Genomic DNA, 23741 nt, shown 5'->3' with positions numbered 1-23741 from the left:
AACCTTCCTACTTTTGTATTCAATTCCCCTTGCAATAAATGATAACATACTATTAGCATTCAGAATTACTTGCTGTACTTGTATACCAGCCCTTTGTGATTACTGCACTAGGACACCCTGATCCCTCTGCACCTCGGAGCAATGCACTCTCTTGCCATTTAGATAATATACTTCTTCGTTATTTTTCCTGCCAAAATGGGCAATTTCACATTTATCCACATTATACTCCGTTTGCCAGATCTTACCCCACTCACGTCACCTATATATATTGTTTTGTAGCCTCTTCATATCCTCTTCACAACTTACTTTCCGACCTGTCTTTATGTCATGAGAAAATTTGGTAACCATCCTTCAATCTCTTCATCCAAGTCATTTCAATAAATAGCAAACCGTTGACATCCCAGCACTGGTTCCTGTGGCTGACCACTCATTACATCTTACGAATCTGAAAAAGACTCATTTATGCCTACTCCTTGCTTCCTGTTAGCCAACCAATCTTCTGTCCCTGCCAGTATGTTCACTCGTGAGCTTTTGTTTTCTGCAACAGCCTTTGAAGTGCCACTTTATCAAAAGCTTTCTGTAAATTTAAGTACAGTACATCCAGCGGTTCACCTTTATCCACAGCATATGTTATTTCCTCAAAGAACTTCCCTTAATTGCTGCTCAATGAAATGTAAGTGATCCATGCCACAATCTGAAGAGAAGGATGTGCTGTTGTTATTCTGACAAAACATTCCTCCCTGAACAAAAACCAAAACCACGAACAATTGATTAACCCTGATATTTATTTTGCTGATGGTAGAATTTTTCACGTATTAAAATTGCCTGCTGAATCTGGTATGTAATGAATAACAACATGTGAAAAGTAAATCATTGACTACAAGTTAAGGATGTAAAAGACCCTATTCAAATATAAATTCCTGTCTTTCTTTGCATCACACTTCTTGCAATCAAAGGTTTCAAACAAAATCTCCAGTTTCTATATAGCAGTAGGTTAAATCAATCAAACATAAAATCATCAGCTAGTCTGCTCATGTAATAGCCTGTCCAGCTTTTTGTGTTTTGTTTTTTTGTACCACACTTAAGAATGCATGAACGCCGGAATGTGGCGACTAGGGGCTTTTCACAGTAACTTCATTGCAACTTCAATGAAGATTACTAATTTATTTACATTTCCAATCATTTTTCCTTGATTTTTTCCTGAGTGAATCGGCTGAATATTTAGTGGCCGGTTCGAGTGGGATCTGTGATGGGCAGGCCTTAGAATTTTCCACCACCAGCCAGCATCCCGGTTTGCTGATTGACTCTGTTCTGCCTCCAAGCCATTTCCAAACAGGCCAGATAGGAAGTGGGGCGGCTCCTCCACTGTAATCAACAGGTAGCCCATAGCAACAATAAATGGGCCTATCTCCTGTGCTGACTAAAGGTTTTCAGCCAGCAAGTGGATTCTCTGGGGGCAATGTGAAAACAGCTAATGTTAGGAGGGAGGGTCCTCGCGGAAGACAAGGGGACCTGGTTTCCAAAAACATTTAAGCCCCACCTCTTCCAGCCACTCCAGTGTTGATGTTAAAAGTGCTGAGAGGTCACCTCCATTCTGAGGTGCCTAATTCTCCTTCATTTCCTCTCTCTTACCTGCATGGCCACTCTCTGTGTTGGGCGCAATTCTCCGATCGCTGAACAGAGTGTTCGCGCTGTCGTGAACGCCGTCGCGTTTCACGACGGCACGAAACGGGCCAGGGCGCTAGCGATTCTGTCCCCCACTAGGGGCCAGAACAGCACTGGAGCGGTTCACGCTGCTCCAGCCTTACTTCCTGGCGCGCACTGGGGGCGGATCCAACCCGTTCATGCGCAGTGGCGACGCGCCAACCCGCGCATGTGCGGTGGCCTGACTGAATGCTCCAGCCCTGACGCAACATCTTTTTCCACAAGGCCGATCTGGGCCAGAGAATCGGTGCCCCCGCCGCGTGCAAAGGCTCGCGACCGGCACCGTGCCAAACGTGACGGCGCAAATGGCGCCGATTCTCTGCACCTCAGAGAATCGCGCTGGGTACTGGACTTACAAGTTCAGGAACCCACCCTTCTGTGTACACTCTCTTCCCATTAATTGGCCATTCCTTTTAAAATCATGGCCAGAATTAAAGGCCATTCCTTGGGGTATGTTTGGGGGCAGGTGGGCATTCAATTGGATGGGAAAGTGACAATTGTGATCCTGCCACATTGCCACATCTGTCCCAAGCAGGTATGGGCATTAAGTCTCATAGATGGTGTTCCCACCCTGCTTCCAATTGAGGGAAAGTGAAGCCTATGTAAAGGCCTCATCCTGCCACCACAAATATTTGGCAAGTGGCAGATCGGGGCCTCACCGTGCAGGGTGCCCGTTGGTTTTGCCTGCAGACTTAGTGAGATCCCTTGTCAAATGTCCAATCAAGGAACTGAGCATTGAAAAGGGCGCTTGATGCTGACGTGCCTCCACACCATTCCCCCGTAACCCACGACCCATGATTCACCTTTCACTGTCACTTATCTATGCCTGGGTTCCTTGATGATGATGGACTCCTAATTGGCAGTTGATTTGGTGGGCCTTCCTGAAAAAGTTGTCAGTGTCAGGCTGGAAAAGCAGCAGGTAAGACACCTCATGCACTGAATTTTGCTCCATGTACCTATTTGTGGGATGGCGCAGTGTCAGGATTTTCATTTGACCCCGGGCATCAAGGTCCTTCAAATCAAGAACCTGTCCAATTACTCTCTTTTAGATTCATACTTGGTTCATGCTGAATTCTCTGGGAGACTTGGGCCGTGATTCTATTGCGGTGTTGCGCTCGAGCGAGAACACAACTTGGCCGGAGAATCCCAGGAGAGCCCTCTCACGGGCCTCCCGACAGCCTCCATGCCTCGCAGGATTGAACCAACTCCTGAGAGAACGGGCAGGACCAAATAAAGCTTACAGAAGTAGGTCTTAAACCTACTTAAGGCCTACCTGCCTGATCTCCACCAGCCCCCCCTCGAGTCTCCGGCCTCTCAGAGAGGCAGCAGCTACGTGCCATTCAGCTATGGTCCACACAAACGGGACAAGGCGGAACGGCACGTGGAGGGTCTCCCGGGCCATCGGAGCCACCTGGGTGGCCAGGGTAAGTTGAGGATGCCCCCCTGGCTCTGTCCCTAGAATGTGGGCACCTTGGCATTGTCAGCGTGGCACTGCTATCATGTCTGAATGACACTGCCTGGGTGCCAGGGTGGCAGTGCAAGGGTGCCCAAGTGCCTGGGTGGCACAGCCAAGGGTGAGGGGTTGAGGGGAACCATGCTCATGAAATGCAAGTGGACGGGGGGTTTGAAGGGTGGGGGTGCAAGGCAGGTATGTAGGGGCCACGGGGTGGTTGGGGGGAGACGGGGTTGACGGGTGGGGGTCCTGGAAGGGGTGCTGCTAAAATGGAGCTTGGGGGCGGGGGGGGGCCCAGTGACCTCACTTGGGGGTGTGGGTGTGGAGTAGTGTCCACATGTGTGGCGGGTGACATTGCCCATGGCTGTGGGGTGTGGGGAACCTGCAAGCTTACTTAGAGATCGGGGCACCCTTTCAAAATGGCGGCCTGATCTCGGAGTTCAGCTCCCCAGTGCTAAAAAATAATTCTGGGCGGGATTCTCCGATCGGCGACACCAAAATCGCGTTCGACGATCAGCCGGAGAATTCCCCTTTAGGCCGAAATAGGAGGGGGGGGGGGGGGTGACCCCGTTTCTCTGATGCTCCACCCCATCAATAATGGCGTACTCATGGAGTACGCCGCACGCCATATGGACGGCCTCAAGACGTCACCTGTGGCCCTCCCACGATGCTCCACCCAGGATGGGCCGAGTCCGGCGTGGGAAATGTATGCTCACAACGTTCGGGGACCTGGTGTGATGGCTTTGAGCTGAGTCCAGCACCGTCACAATCGGGGGGGGGGGAGCTATTCCGCTGGTAGGGATGGCTTCAGCGGCAGCTGGGGGCACTTGTGGGGGGTGGTCCGTGGGTGACGAGGCTGACTACAGTGAGGCAATTTTTGGCAGGCCTGTTCCACGGTGCAACCGGCACATGCCGCCGCTGTGCGCATGCATGGCCATGGACCTGGCCATTCTGTGGCCATATCTGTAGATACAGCCGGGGGCCTTTATGCTACACAGCCGCGAGCACCGCACCAGACGGAGGATCGGTGCGGGGGGCCCCTGCCAACTTTCTGGTCGCAAGACCAAACGGTTCTTGTGGGTATAACCACAGGATCGGAGAATCCAGCCCTCTAAATGTGGACTAGACCAGTGAGAAACTCCCCAGGGCCCCAAGTGTCCAAAAAAAGCGGTGGGGAACTCGCTGGCACAGCCGGCGGGAAACACGTTGAAATACCCGCCACAACTGAACTTAGAACTTTTTCCGGAGAATTGCGCCCAAGTTTCCCCGTAGAATCATAGAATTTACAGTGCAGAAGGAGGCTATTCGGTCAATTGAATCTGCACCGGCCCTGGGAAAGAGTACCCTACTCAAGGCCACGCCTCCATCCTATTCTCATAACACAATAACTGCATTTAACCTTTTTTTGGACACTAAGGGCAATTCAGCATGACCTATCCACATAACTTGCACATCTTTGGACTGCAGGAGGAAACCGGAGCACCCGGAAGAAACCCACACAGACACAGGGAGAACGTGCAGACTCCTCACAGATAGTGATCCAAGCCAGGAATCGAACCTTGGACCCTGGTGTGAAACAACTGTGCTAACCACTATGCTACCATGCTTCCCATAGAACTGGGGCGAATTTCTCCGACCCCCCGCGAAAATCCCGCCCCCGCCGTGGCCGGAATTCTCCGCCACCCGGAAATTGGCGGGGGCGGGAATCACGCCGCGCCGATCGGCAAGCCCCCCGCGGCAATTCTCCGGCCCGCGATGGTCCGAAGTCCCGTCGCTGACAGGCCGATCCCGCCGCCCCCAGAGGTGTTTCAAACCACGGCGGCGGAATCGGCGGCGCGAACGGGCCCCCGAGGTCCTATGGGGGGCGCGAGGCGATCGGTCCCCGGGGGGTGCCCCCACTGTGGCCAGGCCCACGATCGGGGCCCACCGATCGGCGGACGGGCCAATGCCGTGGGGGCACTCTTTTCCTTCCGCCGCCGCCGCCACGGCCTCCACCATGGCGGAGGCGGAAAAGAATCCCCCAGCGCGCATGCGCTGGCGGTGACGTCAGCGGCAGCTGACGCACCGGCGCATGCGCGAAACGGCGAAGGCCTTTCGGCCAGCCCCAGCACCAGGCGGCAGGCATCAAAGGCCGTTGGCGGCGGTTTTGGCGGCGGTTTTGGCGCCAGTCGGCGTGGTGCCAACCACTCTGGCGCGGGCCTAGCCCCTCAATGTGAGGGCTTGGCCCCTAAAGGTGCGGACTCCGCACCTTTGGGGAGGCCCGGCGCTGGAGAGGTTGGCGCCACTCCGCTACGCCGGGTTCCCTGCCCCGCCAGGTAGGGGAGAATCCCGCACCTGATTCGCATGCAATTAGTGTTCCCGCTAGAGGTGCTGTTTGTTCCGAGATTCAGAACATGCAAATATGCCAGCACTCTGCCGGCATGAATTGGAAGCAATTCTGCTGGTGGCATAACCATGGGGCCAGAATTATCTTAAAGAGTCTGACAAGCTGGACTGCTTATAAGTGCTCCACTCACCACACACACTCATTCCAGTCACAAGGATGGCTCAGAGATGATCTGCCCATGACCTCCCCCAGCCCAGGCAGTCACCCCCCACCAATCATGACATTTTTTGAGAGTTTGTTTTACCTTCTCACTCCCACTCAATAGCCATGGTGCCCAGGTCCCGCTTGTAAATTTACATCGTGACTCCCACCTGAGATATGTGAGCATCACAGAGGGGTGGAGCATACTTGTGTCCAACCCACTAATGAGATTCAAATCCATGCAAATGACGCCTGGTGTGGGGTGTGAAGGTCATCAATACTGCCACCGGGGGACCGGAGCAGGGTATCGGAATTGGCACCAGGCCTAAATCGCGATTTTTGCATTACCTGTTATTCTCCACCCAATTGCAATTCGAGCTCCTGGCATCGCGAGGTGGAGAATCCGGACCTTCATCTGCCTGCAACAGAAATTAGTTTAGTTTCCACATGAGGAAAGTTCACCAAATTTGTCCACTGATCCATTTCAGAAGCCAATATTTTCTGAATTATAATCCGTCATTTGGATCATTTTTGATGACATTTTCTTTCAAATCTGACATTTTCTATAGAGTTGTAATAATTTGCAAATATAATTTATGTACTCCTCTCCGCTGCCTGTTATATTTTAACAGTCTTGTGTGCAGCATGCACAGCATGCCCGTGTTATCCTTGCCTCTTGTGCCATGATATTTGTCAACATTTTGCTGTCGCATTTCCACCGGTTTAAAGTAAGACATTGGAAGATTAGAGCCCAAGAATTATAAAAAATAAACCAAAAGCAGTTTCAACATGAGAAAACGGCCATTGGCACACCTACAAACTAGACAATCGAGTAATCAGGAAAACCTACCAATAAAAAAAGAGCAAAAATATAATGAACCAAGCAAGTCAATAAAAATAACTTTGAGAAAGTTTTGCCTTTTCTCACTGCATGTCATTTTATATATTCAAAAGAAGACTCGACCGAAAATACATTTTATAAATCACGGGCGAGAGAATCGTAAAGGCTGCCGTGGGACAGGCCGTGACCCACGGCAGCCTTCACGGTCACTTCCGGGGCCGATTCTCCCCGCCGGGCGGGGCTAGGAGCGCGGCCCTCGGCGGCACGGCCTTGACGACCGTCGTCAAGGCCGCACATCAAGCGTCACGACGGCTGACGTGGCCGATGACGTCAGCCATGCATGCACAGGTTGGATAACGCCAACCCGCGCATGTGCAGTTGCCGTCTTTCTCCTCAGCCGCCTGGCAAGACGTGGCGGCTTGATCTTGCCGGGCGGCGGAGGGGAAAGAGTGCGTCTGTTTTGGACGCTGGCCCGACGATCGGTGGGCACCGATCGCGGGCCTGTTCCCGTCCGAGCACAGTCGTGGTGCTCCCGTGCCAATCGGGCCTCTAGATGCCCCAAACGGGCATCTGCCGCCCGTTTCACGACGGCAGCGAGCAGGTGTGTTTGCTGCCGTAGTGAAACGGGCGTAAAGGGCTGGCCGCTCGGCCCATCGGCCTCGGAGAATCGGCGAGCGGCGATTCGTGGCGTGGGGGGGGGAATAGTGGGAGAGCGTGAAAAATGTCGGGAGGCCCTCCCGCTATTCTCCCACCGGCGTGGGGGGCGGAGAATTGCGCCCCACATATTTCACAACAATATGATTGATGTTGCTCATTGAATTGTTTTTCTTTCTTTTAATGTCTACCTTGAAGTTTTTAGTTGAAAGTCTCAGCCTGTCTCGGAAGCCTGGTCGTCAGATTGGTTTTTCTGGATATTTTTTACAGAACAGGTGATGGGTCACTTCTGAGTACATGCAGCTTCCAGAATTTCCTGGCATGTACCAATAGGTTCCTCGAAGTTGAAGTGGAAATGTGCTTGTTTTGAGTTTTAATGCTCATTTTAAAACACTTGAAAAGAAATCGGTGACTGTATTTGGAATTGGACATTTTGAATTCTCTCTCAGTGTAACCGAACAGGTGCCGGAATGTGGCGACTAGGGGATTTTCTCCCTAACTTAATTGCAGTGTAATGTAAGCCTACTGGTGACACTAATAAAGATTATTCTTAAGAGCTGCTCAGTGTTATCAATAAACCTTTATTGTAGCCAATCCCTGCTCCCCAGCTGTTGGAACTGAATACTTCTTCAGGATTACATAGATACACAGAAGATAGGAGCAGGAGGAGGTCTTTTGGCTCTTCGAGACTGCTCTGCCATTTATTACCATCATGGCTGATCATCCAACTCAATAGCCTGATCCTGCTTTCTCCAGATAACCTTTGGTCCCCTTCACCCCAAGTGCTACATCTAGCTGCCTCTTGAATATGTTCAATGTTTTAGCATCAACTGCTTCCTATGGTAATGAATTCCACAGGCTCACCACTCTTTGGGTGAAGAAATGTCTCCTAATCTCTGTCTGAAATTAGTAAGGCCACTCTTGGAATACTGTGTACAGTTCTGGTCACCCTATTATAGAAAGGATATTATTAAACTAAAGTGAAGAAAAGATTTACTGGGATGCTACAGCTGTGATGTTCCTTGTATTGTTCTCCAAGATAGGTAAAAGTCGTAGTGTTTACAAAGAACATCAAGCGATGTATTTAACACAAAGCTAGTTTATTTTAGACTACTTTAAATAGTTCATACTCTACTAAGTAATAGCTAACAAAATAATAGTATTGAATCCATTGTCTCTCTAATACAACCAACACTCTAACTCAACCTCACACTATCCTTCTCCATAAGCTTCTCCCAGAATGCTTAGAGACGCAGCCTTTTATAAGACTACTCAATGATGCCATCTAGTGTTGAGATACATAAACATCATCTTGTTAACCCTTTACTATCCTTAGATTATACATATTCTTACAACCAGGACTTGATGGATTGAGTTATAAGGAGAGACTGGATAGACTGTGACTTTTTTCCCTGGAGCGTAGGAGCCTTAGGGGTGAACTTATAGAGGTCTATAAAATAATGAGTGTCAGAGGGAAGGTGGATATTCAACATCTTTTCCCAAAGGTAGGGGAGTCTAAAACTTAGAGGGCATAGGTTTAAGAAGAGAGGGGGGAGATACAAAAGGGTACAGAGGGGTAATTCTTTCACACAGACGGTGGTGAGCATCTGGGATGAGCTGCCAGAGGCAGTGGTAGAGGCGAGTACAATTTTGTCTTTTAAAAAGCGTTTAGGCACTTATATGGGTAAGATGGGTATAGAAGGGTATGGTCCAAATGCGGGCAATTGGGACTACCTTAGTGGTAAAAGCTGGGCGGCATGAACAAGTTGGGCCGAAGGGCCTGTTTCCATGCTGTAAACCTCTATGACTTTATGTCAGGAGGTGGCAGAATGGCACAGGGACCTCACCGCTCATGTTTGACGAAAACGTTGCAGAAAACTGGACAAAATATTTTTTTAAATTGGTGTTTCTTCAGTGCCAGTCTATCAGACAAATCAAAGGAGGTACAGGCGTACAGCTTCTTAAATTCAGCAAGCCTTGAGGCAGTTGAGAAATTTGAGTCTTTTGTTTTTCAAGTGGAGGATGAGGAGGAGGATCTTGAGAACTGCCAAAAAAAACTTTGAGCACTTATGTATGCCAATAAAGAGAATTCTATTGGACAGACATTCAATAATACCAACCAAATATTTGTTGAATCTATTTAGTCCTCCACCACAACTCTAAAAATCCTAGCAAAAAAATATGCATTTGACACCCTCCCTGGTGAACTTGTAAGAGGTTGCATTGTGTATGATATCCAGAGTGTTATTGCCCCACAAGCACCTTCTTCGCGAGGAAGATTTCATGCTGGAATCTGCCATCACTATCTGTATGTTTTTTTAAAATAAATTTCAAGTACCCAATTATTTTTTTTCCAATTAAGGGGCAATTTAGTGTGGCCAATCCACCTACTCTGCACATCTCAGCATTGGTATGTTGAATGAGCAGTCAGAAAAAAAAAAGCAAAGAGTTAAGGGATAAATCAAAGTTTTCACAGGACAGAGCGCCCCAGCTGCGGCAGCCATCACCCACAGAACAAAACTGCATGTGTGGCATTTGGTAAACGATGTAACCAGTAAAGATCGACACTGGAAGAAAGTGCAATGTCCTTCCCAGGCAGTTGTTGCAGGAAATCGGCACATATGCTGAACCTGATCCAATACTCAGGTGGACCTTGTGGCTCATGGCAGACAAACTATGCGCGCAGAAGGTGTGGCTACTCTCCATTACACACATGGAGGATTCCAGTTTCAAGTCATTAATCAAAAAATAAAGCTGCTGTTAGGTATTTAGGACAGCATCACATTGGGGCTAATGCACCTTGGCCCAGATGTACACTCTCTGCAGCAGACTCCAGAAATGATAGAATATAAAGACCTATTCGACTGTGATGTGGCAACCTGTAATCTATCAAATGAGACAAATCCGACCATGCCACCATGGTCTGTGCTTCAAGAAGAGTACCCCTAGCGATGAAACAGAAATTCGTCAATGAGCTAGATCGGATGACAGGACTGGGTATCATCGCCCCCATAGACGAGGCCACAGAGTGGGTTTCAGCTAGTGACTGCTGTAAAGAAAGGTGACATGGTCAAGATCTGCATCGAACCAGTTCACCAAAAAAAGGCACTGCTCAGACCTCATTACCCATGAGGATGGTTAAACGGATGATAGCTGATTGGCCAATACCAAGGTTTTAAGCATCTTGGAAGTAAAATGCAGGTTATGGCAACTCCCACATCCCTTTCCCCACCCCTCCCCTTTCAACACCCGCAACTCTCCCTCCACACACCCCTTCCACCACTGTGAACAACGCGTGTGGCTAATGATACCCCTCTATGTCTCATCAGGAAAAGCTCTCCTATAATTCCCAGGAGAGGGCAGAGACTGGTGGAAGGGTGCCAGACTTAAGAATCCTCACCTCCTACGAGGAACGTGCCCTGGAGGTGACCGAGGAGTGATCGGTCACCCATGCGGAGGCCGGCAGATGCCGCAGAGGTGAGAACCATCGGTTCCACCCGCAGGACCTGTTAAAGCTGAGTTGTTATTGCCTTACTGACTGACCCATCACTCCCACTGACCACATGTCGATTCTCCTGCAGGTCTTCCAGCCGGCGGCGCCGGCCCATCCCAGGCTCCTAACTCCAAGGAGATCACCTTGGAGGAGAGCTCCGAGGATGTAAATGTTCTTGTCATGGCACAGCTGTCATCCCACCCTCCACCAGCACAGATACATTCGCCTCGGTGGGACATATTAGTGGACAGGTGTTTGGAGCACCGTTTGGTACGCACCACACTGCTGATAATGCACATTATGTGGAGGCAGCAACCCCCAGGCGAGACAGCAGTCAGACGTCTGCTGGCTCCTACGACTCAGCTGGGTCCCAGCCTGATGCTGAGCCTTTGGTACAGAGGTACTCAGAGCTGATTGAGATGATAGGGTGCAGTGGGGGACATTCAGGGAAGGTGTCGGTATCACTCCAGCAGATCCATAGATGGTTGGAGGAGTCCAACAGGTTACACGCACAGGAGATGTTGTCGACAATGCGTGGGGCTGAGCCAAAACTGCTAGGGTGGCGACCACAGTGGAGAGCCTGTGCACGACATCGGCACCATGACTGAAGGTGTCCAAGGCATCATGCAGTTGGTGACGACCGTGGCTGAGGGTCTCGGCAGAATGTCCAACGCGCTAGGGGATGTCACCCAGCGCCAAACCGACCTTGGTGAGGTTCTGCGGGACATGTCCCGCTCTCATATGGGAATGGCCGAGTCGCTCTGGAGCCTGTCCCAGTCCCAGGTGGGCATGGCTGAGGCGCTGCAGAGTATGTCCCAATCACCGAGCATCTCCGAGGGTGTCAGCACAATGGTGCGGACCATGGGGAACCACCAGATTATGCAGGGGCAACCTGGGCTCGAACCAGCTGCCCTTCCGTCCCAAGGTGAACCACAGGGCCCTGTGGGCTCCGATTGGGAGGAGAGGGCGCTAAGTACCATCCTGGACCTATCCCATGGGGTGGCGACGGTGGTCACCAGCTTCCCCGAGCTCCAACCCTCTGTGAGGCTGCGTCTCGAAGTCAGCACATGGGACAGGGTGCTGACAAGTGCGCCAGGGTCCTCCAACCTCAGAGCCCCCTGAGGACGCCCGCCAAGAGCATTGAAGGCCATTGGACGAGGTAAGCAGCTGGCTGCCTCCACCTCAGACGTGCATCCTGGGGAAACACATGGATGTGGTTGTAGAGCTAAGAGGGCGTATTTATGCTGAGGATCACTGAGGACACTGGGGGAGGGATTGGGGCTTGACAAAGGGTCATCTGGAATCAAAACATTTGCTCTTTTCTCCTTACAGGTACTGCCAGACCTGCAGAGATTTTCTAGCATTTTCTCTATTGGTTTCAGATTCCAGCATCCACAGTAATTTCAAGCGGGATGGGTGTGGTGAGCGTTGGAAGAGGGGGGGGGGGGGGGGGGTGGGAGGGTGGGAGGAGGAGAGAGGGGGGGGGGAGGAGGAGAGAGGGGGGGGGGAGGAGGAGAGAGGGGGGGGGAGGAGGAGAGAGGGGGGGAGGAGGAGAGAGGGGGGGGAGGAGGAGAGGGGGGGGGGAGGAGGAGAGAGGGGGGGGAGGAGGAGAGAGGGGGGGGGGAGGAGGAGAGAGGGGGGGGGGTGGGGGGGGGGTGGGGCGGCACCATCAGGAGTGTGGGATAGTAAAACACATTAAACACCTGTTTGCACAACTATTATGATGCCTCTGTCACTTTTTCCACAATGAGGGCTGACCTCTGAACCCTTTGCCCATCCATCCAGGCATCCCCCCCCCCCCCCGTGGCAGTCACCCACCCTCCCTGCCGTGGACATACCCCCGGAGCTGTGTCCCATCCCTTGGGTATTCGGATGTTGGCTGCTTCGTGTGTGGTGTTGCTTCCCGAAGTGTTCATGCACAGTGTCCAGGCATCAAGGTGTGATTGGGATGCTTGGCAATGCCTCCCAAATGTTACATGGCCCTCCCACTCACAGGGATCCACTCGGGATGTGAGAAGTGCTCACTTAACCACGATATAATTTGCTATTAGTAATAGGCTTCAGCCACAAGACCAGAGGGCTCAGCAGTCGTTGGGGATTGTGGGTGGTCATTGGGGCAGACGGGCAGGGAAAGGATTGCCCCCAGAATAGGTTCACACGATCCAGGGGTTGGCAAGTTGGTGCCACAGGTGGATGCACTGGTTGCCTCACAATGCCCGCTCCATCCTCCTATGATGGCCCTACTCTGCGGAGGACCCCCACCCCCAGCCGAGGGTCCCTCACCCCCCACCGAGCACTGGGGTGGCATTCCCAATGCCCCCAAGATGGATACTCAACTCTTTTGTTCCCCACGGAAGCCCTTCTCCCTGGTTCACGTTTTTCAAAAGGAGTACTAATCGGCGCCAGCGTGAGCACTTGCTGGGGAGGCCGCTGAATGACCGGTGTCCATTGGATATGGGGTGGCTCCCGTTAATTGTATGGAAATTTGGCTTAACTGGTAACAATTGGTTTCTCGCCAGGCGACGGCGATATCCTGATTTTGCTGACGGGAGCAGGGTTGTTGCATCGCAAACTGCCTGTCCGCTATTTTCACTTTTGGCCTCTCCTGCTATTCAGCCTCCTTGGGCGCGATTCTCCGCCCCCCACGACGGGTCAGAGAATAGCGGGAGGGGCTTCCCGACATTTTCCCGCCCTCCCGCTATTCCCCCCCCCCCCCCCCCCGCCCAACTCCCGACACGAATCGCTGCCGCCGTTTTTTTACGGCCGGCAGCGATTCTCAGCTGATAGATGGGCCGAAGTCCCAGCCCTTTACGCTGTTTTTACGAACGGCAAACAGACCTGGTCTGGCCGTTTGTAAAAACGGCCGTAAAAACTCGCATTTTATAACCATGGCACCGATTGGCACGGCAGTACCATGGCCGTGCCAAGGGTGCCATGGGCCCGCGATCGGTGCCCACCGATCGCGGGCAGCGGGCCCGATGCCCGCGCACTATTTCTCCTTCCGCCGCCCCGCAGTATCCATTCGCGGGGCGGCTGAGGGGCATCCCGGCCCGCGCATGCGCGGGTTTCGCGCAAATACGCGATGACGTCATCCGCGCATGCGCGGGTTGGAGTCTTCCAATCTGCGCATGCGCGGCTGACGTCATATGACGCGTCAGCCGGCGCTAACTCCGGCAAGCGGGCTTAACGAAATTCGTTAAGCCCGTGATGCCGGAGCTTACGGCGTCGGGCTGCTAGCCCCGACCGGGGACCAGAATCGGTTCCCGGTCGGGAAGGGGGGCGCTGGCGTCAAACCCGCCCGGGTTTGACGCCAGCCTTACAATTTCTCCCGTTTTGGGAGAATCGCGCCCCTTGTTTTGCTTGAGCGAAAGCATAACAAGGCTGGAGAATCAGGTACTAAATGTTCTCTTACACTGTTACACTTCAGTAATACTGGTTGTCCCAACTGAAACGGAGAAGATGTAGACCGGGTGGTCACATAGATGCTGGGATGACTCTGGTACAAAAGGAGTCACATGTCAGGGCAGAGGAATTCTCCCTGGGTGCAGGCAGACACACACATGTAAAAGCTGCTCTGCGTTATCAATAAACCTTTATTCTTCTTTGTCCCTGGTCACTAGATTTGGAACCCAGCACTACTGCATCCAGTAATTTGTGTGTAAGTGTGGTAGTGCTGTGGGAGATCAATTATTGCATGCAAAATTCTTACAAGTAATTAGGATCAATTTTATTTTCATGATACAAATTGCAACTTCTGATGGTAATCTAGGAATAATGAAAATCCTGAGAGAAACCGTTTGTGTTTATTTTGTGTAAAACAAAAAGCAAGGTAAAATGTGACTTCATCATCGCTTTCGTCAGAGTCCTATTTGAAAGGAAATATACATGCACAATATGTTAAATTATCTGCAACTCTATTAAACAGGTATATTAAGCAGCTGAACATTGATATAATTGAAAATAAATCATGGGAGTGGGAAGCATATTGGAGCAGTTTTTGCTACGTTGTAACGCATTTTAAATGGCCAGGCCAGCTATATTTCTTTTATTTATGTTTAAACTGGGAACTGAAAAATGCAGTTATTCATATAAACACGAGCAGGGTTTTGGAACAGTTGTGCATTATTCAAGTTTGGAGCGAGGGTCTCAGGACAATTCTGAAAAATACTTATTCTATTTTTGCTGACAATAGGAAAAGAAAGAAATATGTAAATTTGTTAAATATTTTCTTCAGTCTCATATTTCCTGACACCCAAAACAGAAACTGACACGCTAAACTGATGGGCAGTAAAGACAGACTGCACAATATTACATGCAGAGGTTTAGGTGCTGATACTGTTCGGATATGAAATGAAAATGAAATGAAAATCGCTTTATTGTCACGAGTAGGCTTCAATGAAGTTACTGTGAAAAGCCCCTAGTCGCCACATTTTGGCGCCTGTCCGGGGAGGCTGGTACGGGAATCGAACCGTGCTGCTGGCCTGCTTGGTCTGCTTTAAAAGCCAGCGATTTAGCTGAGTGAGCTAAACCAGCCCCTATGCGATATGGATATGCGAGGTGATATTATTTATCTACTGATTAGCCACAGTCTTAGAGCCACATTAATCAGTAAATCCTTTTCTTCAGTTCGGAATCCATGTTGTTCATAAATCTCTTCATTGATTTTTGTGTTGTGAGCTTAATAAATGTTCAGATGATTCTACTTCTGGTGCCAAACCAACCATCTTAAAATATTAACCATGTTCCAGTCTTCATTTTGCACTTCTCTTTTGTCAAGTTGCTTCAATATTGATGTACAGCTGTTCAGCTGCTGCATTTGCTTAGCTGTGCCGTAATCTTTTGTGACTAATCTGTCATGTCGCTTTTGAAGGCTAATTCTGTCACAATCTTCTGCTTCATAGATGTCTTCCTCACCCCCACCCCCCTTGCAGGTAGTTTTCTCTCAGAATTCAGTCCTTTATTAATGCTTTACCACTTATCCTTGAGACTATAACAATTTATTGTTTTCAAATTCAATGTTATTTATAATACTGTCAGTATTCATTCTCATCACTAAGTTAAATCTGTAAAATATTTTAAGTTGTGATTCATACTTCCTTGTATTGAACATTGCTGATTATTTCTAACTTGTTAGAAAAGCATTAAAAAAATAAATATTGGCCAGGACACTAGGAATAACAACCCTGATGTTCTTTGAAATAGTCTTATAGGATCTTGTACATCCACACGGCAGACAGGTGGAACCTTAGTTTAAATCCAAAAGACGACATTTATGTTAGTGTAGTACTCCCTGGATACTCCATTAGAGTGCCAGCCTTGATTATTGTGCCCAACTCCTGGACTGGGACTTGAACCTGGAACATTGTGATTCAGAGGCAGTATTACCACAAGTGTTAACACTTGAAAAAATAAAGATAGAGACTATATTACTTTGAGTTGTGTTCAAACCCATCCCCCCACCCAACACCCTCCCCTCTCTCTTTGTAGTCGATTGTAACCAGCTCCTTGAAATAGAACATAGAACACAGAACAGGCCCTTTGGACCTCGATGTTGTGCCGAGCCTTGTCCAAAACCAAGATCAAGTTACCCCACTCCCTGTCATGTCGTATAAACAAGCCCCAGCTCTTGTGGAACCTCTCACTCACCCCCCTCAAAGCAAATTTCACCTTTTCCAAGTACAAGAACTCCATTAAGTGCCCCAGTCACACTGAGGCGCAAGGTGGGGAGACTGACCTCCACCCAAAACAGGACCCGCCTGCAAACGAACAACGAGGCGAAGGCTAAAACATCTGCCCCCGCTCCTGTCCGCAACTCTGATAAATCTGACACCCCGAATATGGTCGCCAGGGGACTGGGCTTTAAATCCAGATACAAGATCGCCGACATGGTGATCTTCAAAATTTCTCCAACTTCAGGCTGGACCCAAACATATGTGCTTGATAAGCTAGGCCCCTCACACACAACTGACAAATATTCTCCACCCCTTAAACAGACGGCTCATCTTCGGTTACGTCAGGTGAGCTCTGTGCACTACCTTTAGCTGTATCAACCCCAGTCTTGTACATGTGGTTCAGGCATTCACCCTCCGCAGCACCTCACATCACAGCCCCTCCTCTAGTACCACCCCTGGCTCCTCTTCCCACTTGGCCTTAACCCCCTCCAGAGACATCATATCCACCTCCAAAATCCTTCCATAGATTGCTGGGATGACCCGCCCCCTCCCAATCCCATCACTGACCACACCCTGTCCAGCAACAAGGAGGGCAGAATTACCAGAAAAACCTTTTTTGCAAAATCCCGCACCTGCATATACCTGAAAACGTCCCCTTGCGGGATCCCAACCTTCTCCCCAATTCCGAAACCCCGACCCCTTACAAGAGGCTGCTTTCATCCTCACCCACAAAGCATCCGTCTTCCTACTCCAGCCCTGCACCTTTTCAGCGTTCACCGCCCAATAATAGTATACAAGTTCAGAAGGCAATTCCCCCTATCCATTGTCCTCTCTGAAGAACTGTCCTCCCCATCCTTGCCACCTTACCGGCCCCGCAAACGACGAAACCGACCTATCCACCCCCATAAAGAAACGATTTTGGCAAAAAAAACTGTAGGCACTGAAATAAAAGTAAAAACTGCAGCAACATATTCAACTTAACCGCCCACACCTGACGTGCCAACAATAGGGGAAGGCTATCCCACCTCAATAAATCCACCTTGACCCTGCCCACCAGACCTGTGAAGTCCAATTTAGGGAGCCCAATCACAAGCTACCTCCACTCCCAGATCCCGAAAGTTGGTTGTTCCCACTCGAAATGGCAACCCTCCCACCCCTGGAGAAGACACTACCAAACTCACCTTTTTCCCCAAATTTAACTTGTAGTCTGAAAAAGCCCCAAATCTCCTCAGCAGTCCCCTTATATCCCACACTGAAGAGCCTGGGTTGGAGATATACAGTAATAGATCATCAGCATGCAGGAACACATTATGCTCCACCTCCCCCCCGCCCCCTCACTATTTCCCTCCATTTATCTGAGCAGCTCAGCGTAATGGTCAACAGCTCCATTGCCAGTGCAAAAAGAAGGGGGACCCCTACCTAGTTCTCCTATACAATGGAAAGTACCCTGAATTCATCTCATTTGTACAATTATACAATAATTTCCACCCATGCCACAAACCTGGGCCCAATACCAAACCTCTCCAACACTGCAAACAAATAGCTTTAATCCACACGGTCAAACGCCTTTTCCGCATCAAGAGCCACATCTCCTCCAACTCCCTCCCCTCTGCTTCAGAAAGCATCACATTCAACAGATGTCACACATTTGATGGCAACTGCCTGCCCTTTATGAATCGCGTCTGGTCCTGCCCAACGACCTTCGGGTAGCACTCCTCCGACCTGAGCCCCAGCACTTTCGCCAGAATCTTGGCATCCACATTTAAAAGAGATATTGGCCAAACGCCCCACACTTAAACTTGTCTTGTTTAAGCAACAATGAAATGGATGCCTGTCCTATTGTCTCTGGCAGTGCCTTCTTAGCCACCGTGTCTTCAAACATCACAGTGTGCTAAACAGCTGGCTTGTAATGGAGAACAATGCCAGCAGCGTGGGTTCAATTCCCGTGCTGGCCTTCCCGAACAGGCGCCAGAATGTGGCGACTAGGGGCTTTTCACAGTAACTTCATTGAAGCCTACTTATGACAATAAGCGATTATTATTATCTCCACCAACAACAGCACCAGCTTATCCCAAAACTCTTTATAAAACTCCACCAAGAAACCGCCCGGCCATGACATTTTACACGCCTGCATCTTCCTTATCGCCGCCCACACTTCTTTCAGCCCCGCTGGCTCCTCCAACCCTGCCCTCTTCTCTTCTTCTGTACTTCGGGACTGTCCAACTACTCCAGAAACTCCTCATTTCTTTTTTTTTTTAATTTTAGAGTACCCAATTCATTTTTTTCCAATTAAGTGGCAATTTAGCTTGTTCAATGCACCTACCCTGCACATCTTTGGGTTGTGGGGCGAAACCCACGCAAACACGGGGAGAATGTGCAAACTCCACACGGGCAGTGACCCAGAGCCGGGATCGAACCTGCGACCTCGGCTCCGTGAGACTGCAGTGCTACCACTGCGCCACCGTGCTGTCCATCAGAAACTCCCCATTTCTGACTCATCCTCAGGAGGCTCTGACTTATACAAATTCTTAGAGAACTCCTCAAATATCTTGTTCACCTGCTCCAGTGCCACCACTAACTCCCCTGCCCCATTCCAGACCCGAACAATCTCTCTCGCAGCTGCCAGCAAGTAGAGCTGACCCGCCAAAAAGTGGCTAGCCTTCTCCCCATACTCATACACAGCCCCCTTCGCCTGTTTGAACTACTGAATTGCCTTTACCGTGGTCACAAGGTCAAACCTCCCTTATAGCTTCTTCCTCCTCGCCAGAAGACCCGGGGTCAGATGCATCGCATACCTTCCATCCACCACCAAAATCTCCTCGACCAACCTCTGCCCATCCTATCTTACCTCTCTGTCCATCTAAGCCTTAAATGATTTGACCTCGCCCCTCACTGTTTTCAACACTTCCCACACCACTGACGGTGAAACTTCCCCATTCCTGTTAAACCCTACACAGTCCTCAATCAAATTTTCCATTTTGGCACAAAGATTTGGGTCCCCCAACAATCCTACATCTAACCTCAACGTAGTTCATTCTCCATGACCACCTCCACCCAATGCGGAGAATGGACCGAGATAACAATGGCCGAATACTCTGCCTTCCTCACCCCAGCCAACAGCGCCTTTCCCATGACAGAAAAAGTCAATCATGGAATACACACTGTGCACTCGTGAGAAGAACAAATACTTCCTATGGCTTGGATGCAAAAACCTCCACTGGTGCACCCCTCCCATCTCCCTCATAAACACAGCCAACACCTTCACACCCTCCCCACCCCCCTCCGAGGGGGTCAGCGAACAAGGCTTGGACCTATCCACCTTCGGATTCAGCACTGTATTCAGGTCACCCTCCGCCTTGTATTAACTGGTACAATTCCAATATGGCAGGCAACATCTTTTTCATAAATCCTGCGTCGTCTCAATTTGGGGCACATACACTAACGAGCACCACCAACCTCCCCTACAAAGCACCAATTACCATTATGTACCTACCCCACCGGTCAGCCACCACCTTCTCCATCTGGCACCTCATCTCTTACACACTAGTATCGCTACCCGCTGGGCCCTACTATCAAAGCTTGAGTGGAACACCTGACTCACCCAGCCCTTCCGAAGCCTCACCTGTTCCTCACCCTCAGGTGAGTCTCTTGCAACAGCACCATGTTGGCTTTCAAACTGTTCAAATGTGAGAATACTCTCGCTCACTTCACCGGTCCCCCCCAGCCCTCGCATGTTCCACGCTACCGCCAGGACCGGGGGTTCCCCCCCCCCCCCTCCTCCCCACATCTCTCCTATTTATCCAGGAGTAGTACCCGCACCCCTCGTCACCGTTGGCCACCTACCCCCTCCTTCCCAGAAACCCCCAGTGACTTCCTCTCGAAACCACTTCTCCCAGTATCGTTCCCATCTCCCCACCATTCACACCTCTCAGGCTCACCGAAACCTGTCCATACCTCTGCCTCCTCTACCACCTCAAAGTAGTAGTCCTTAGAGTTTTGTGTGACTCTGAGCTTCGCCTGATAGACCACCCCAAACCTCACATTGCTTTTATACAACTCCATCTTCGCCCAACCAAAGGCTGCCTGCCTTCTCGACAGCTCCACTGTGAGAAACTGGTATCTATAACAATACCATCGCTTTCCCACCTCGCCTCTCGGTTCAGCTTTGCCCATCTCAGCATCTTTTCCTTCACTTGGCAGCTATGGAAGCATACTATCACAGTAATCGGTGAGCTCTGTCCAGCCCATAGAGGGAAGGGTTTTCCTCCTCCCAAACAACTTGACGAACATCTCCGCAAAGCATTCCATCGGCCTCCAGCCCCTCTCCTCTGGTGGTCCCATGATCCTTCGATTTTGCTTGTGTGACATGTTCTCCGGGTCCTCCACATTGGCTCTCAGCCCTTTGTTACTCTCCACCACCCTCCGCAGCTTCTCTCCCAGCGAGGTAAACTGGTCGCTGCACTGCGACACTGTCTCCTCCACCCCCTTCAACACCTCTCCTTGCTCCTGGACTGCAGTTGACATCGTTGCCAGAGCCTCCTTCAGCGGGGCAAGAGTCTCATGCACCAATCCTTGAGCGAAGCCATTATCTCCTTACTGTGCCTGTCAGAGTGCTTAGAAAACAGCCATTCAAACTCCCCCACCATCACCTCAGTCAGCTTATCCACTATAATGGGTGTCACCCCAATTGGTGAGCCTGCTCCCGCCATCTTTCCTCCTGCTGAACTCCCCACCAAACTTGCCAGTGGATTTTTGCTTCCCCCTTTTTCCCTGGGTTCTTTTTCTGGGTTTTCAACATCCTTTGGTTGCCTTCGACGTTCCAACAAATAATCATACAAAATTCTCCCCAGACACCCAGTGCGAAGGGCCAAAAAACAAAAAGCTTGAGCAGGAGCCACCCAATGTTTGACCTTCACCTCGGACGTCACTGGAAGATCCCCATAGTCTCCATCTTTGATGCACAGTTTTGACATGCTCCATCGAAAAAGCAATCTAAAATTATTTCTTCTCATAGGTAGGCCCTTCTTCAGCTCACCATTTAAAACTGCCTCATTTATTTAATTCAAAACTCAGTTGCATGTTTTGCCTTTAGCATTTATAACATTTCATTATATCAATGCCTTTAACGACAATCTAAATTGACTCTTGACAATTTAACCACCACATAAAAATCCCCCTTGTGTAATTATATTTCCTCATTAACGTTGAAGGCGAGACTGCATCTTGCAAGTTTGTGCCTACTCTGCTGAACATTTTAACTACTTCTTCGGCGATCACTCAATAACAAGTATGACTGTCCACATAAGAAACTCTGTGTTACTGGTCATGGGTTCTGTGGGTCCTTGCGTGGCTGACAAGCCCAATCCTACAGCCACATCTTTGACCGCACATTTGGCAGGTATTTCCGGGAGGTGGGATTGATCCTTGGACCCCAGTTCACTGGTATTCCTTTCTCAGGCTCCTCCATCAGGTGTCCTTGAAGAATTGTGTCCCTTCAATCAGGACGTTCCTCCAAGTAGGTCTCTCCGGCGTTAACATCTATGTTGCGTATCTTTAGATAAACCTTTCTTGAGAAAGATTTGCTTTGGCATTCCGGATTCTGACATCCTAAGCACATGGTTGGCCCAGAGCAATTGGTTTTAGATGATCATGGCCTTGATAGTGGTGCTCTCTACACCTTCTAGGATGCTGATATTAGTACATCTCTCCTACCAGCTGATGCAGATAATCCATTTCAGACAGGACTGTACCTCTCCAAGGTCTTGTGGTGGCATTTTTATATAGTACAGGTTTCTGAGCAGTATTTAAGAATTGGGAGAACTTCTGTCTTGTACACGAGGACCTCGGTGTCAGCACGAATGTCGCAATCATCAAAGACCCTTGTCCTTAGGCACCCAAAGGATCTCAAGAATAAGGGGCTGGATTCTCCGACTCCCCGCCGGAGTTGGATCTCAACATCAATGTCAACCTTCGATAAAAGGTGGCTTCCCGGGTGGGGGAAATTTTCCACGTTTGATAGGGTTTCTTCATTGATGTTGATGGAGGGAGAAACGGTATCTTGCCCTTGGGCGGGTTGACAAACGAATCGAGTCTTCGTGAGGTTGAGGCTGAGACCGATTTTTTGGTATGCTCCCATGAAGGTACCAAAATTGGCTGGGAGATTCTCTTCTGAGAGAATGGAGATAGCAGTGTCATCTGTATACTGAAGTTCCACGAGTGATGCCAATGTTGTTTTCTTCTTGGATTTCAACTGGTTGAGGTTGAAACATTTGCTGTTCATCCTGTTGATGTTGTCCACTCTACTGGAAATCTTGGGCTGGATTCTCCCCTACCCGGCGGGGCGGGGAGTCCCGTCGGGATGGAGTGGCGTGAACCACTCCGGAGTCAGGCCGCCCCAAAGATGCGGAATCCTCCGCACCTTTAGGGGCCAAGCCCTCACCTTTAGGGGCTAGGCCCGTGCCGGAGTGGTTGGCGTGCCACCAGCCGGCGGGAAAGGCCTTTGGCGCCACGCCAGCCGGGGCCGAAGGGACTCCGCCGGCCGGCGGAAGTCCGCGCATGAGCGGGAGCGTCAGCGGCTGCTGACGTCATCCCAGCGCATGCGCAGGATGGGAGGGCACCTCCGCGTCGGCCATCGCAGAGGCTGATGCCCGACGCGGAAGTAATAGAGTGCCCCCATGGCACAGGCCCACCCGCGGATCGGTGGGCCCCGATCGCGGGCCAGGCCACCGTGTGGGCACCCCCCCGGGGCCAGATCGCCCCCCGGCCCCCGGAGCCCGCCCGCGCCGCCTGGTCCCGGCGGTAAATACCTTGTTTAATTAACGCCAGCGGGACTGGCATAACAGCAGCGGGACTTCGGCCCATCGCGGGCCGGAGAATCACCGGCGGGTGGGGGGGGGGGCCTGCCGACAGGCTCGGTGCGATTCCCGCCCCCGCTGAATATTCAAGTGCCGGAGAATTCGGCGGTCGGCAGGGGCGGGATTCACGCCGACCCCCGGCGATTCTCCGACCGGCAGGGAGTCGGAGAATCCAGCCCCTTATTCTTGACAAGGTGAAGTATGGTGGCAGTGAAGATGGAGAAAAGGATGGGGATGATGACACATCCGTGCTTGACTCTAGCCTTCGCCTTGAAGGTTTCTATTGTTATGGGCCAGGGTTTAGAGAACCCCAAAGTGTATCATGGTGTTCACCTGACCCACAACTTTTAATCGATTGTGGTATGGGGAGCACACGGTCCACTCTACAGTTGTGGTACAGCAGAAAGGGAAAAGTATTTTTTAAAGCAAAACAATGTTTATTCTATGAACTCAAGTTAACTTTTTTAAAACATACAGTGAACATCTTAGCAACCATTAATTCAAATACAACCCCCAAAGACTACAATACTAAGTAATCCTTTA

At 50.4% G+C, this 23741-nt stretch overlaps 1 protein-coding gene across 11 annotated transcripts in view; it reads left to right on the top strand.

Annotated features, from left to right (window-relative positions):
• The window catches only part of gulp1b (GULP PTB domain containing engulfment adaptor 1b), a 530845-nt gene that overhangs the window by 283288 nt on the left and 223816 nt on the right, over nt 1-23741 (top strand). The gene's annotated exons all lie outside the window — the stretch shown is intronic.

This window comes from Scyliorhinus canicula, chromosome 2, assembly GCF_902713615.1.
Source record: "Scyliorhinus canicula chromosome 2, sScyCan1.1, whole genome shotgun sequence".
Classification (NCBI taxonomy): Eukaryota; Metazoa; Chordata; class Chondrichthyes; order Carcharhiniformes; family Scyliorhinidae; genus Scyliorhinus; species Scyliorhinus canicula.
Note: the sequence above shows the minus strand (reverse complement) of the source record. Positions and strands in the feature narration are given on the sequence as shown.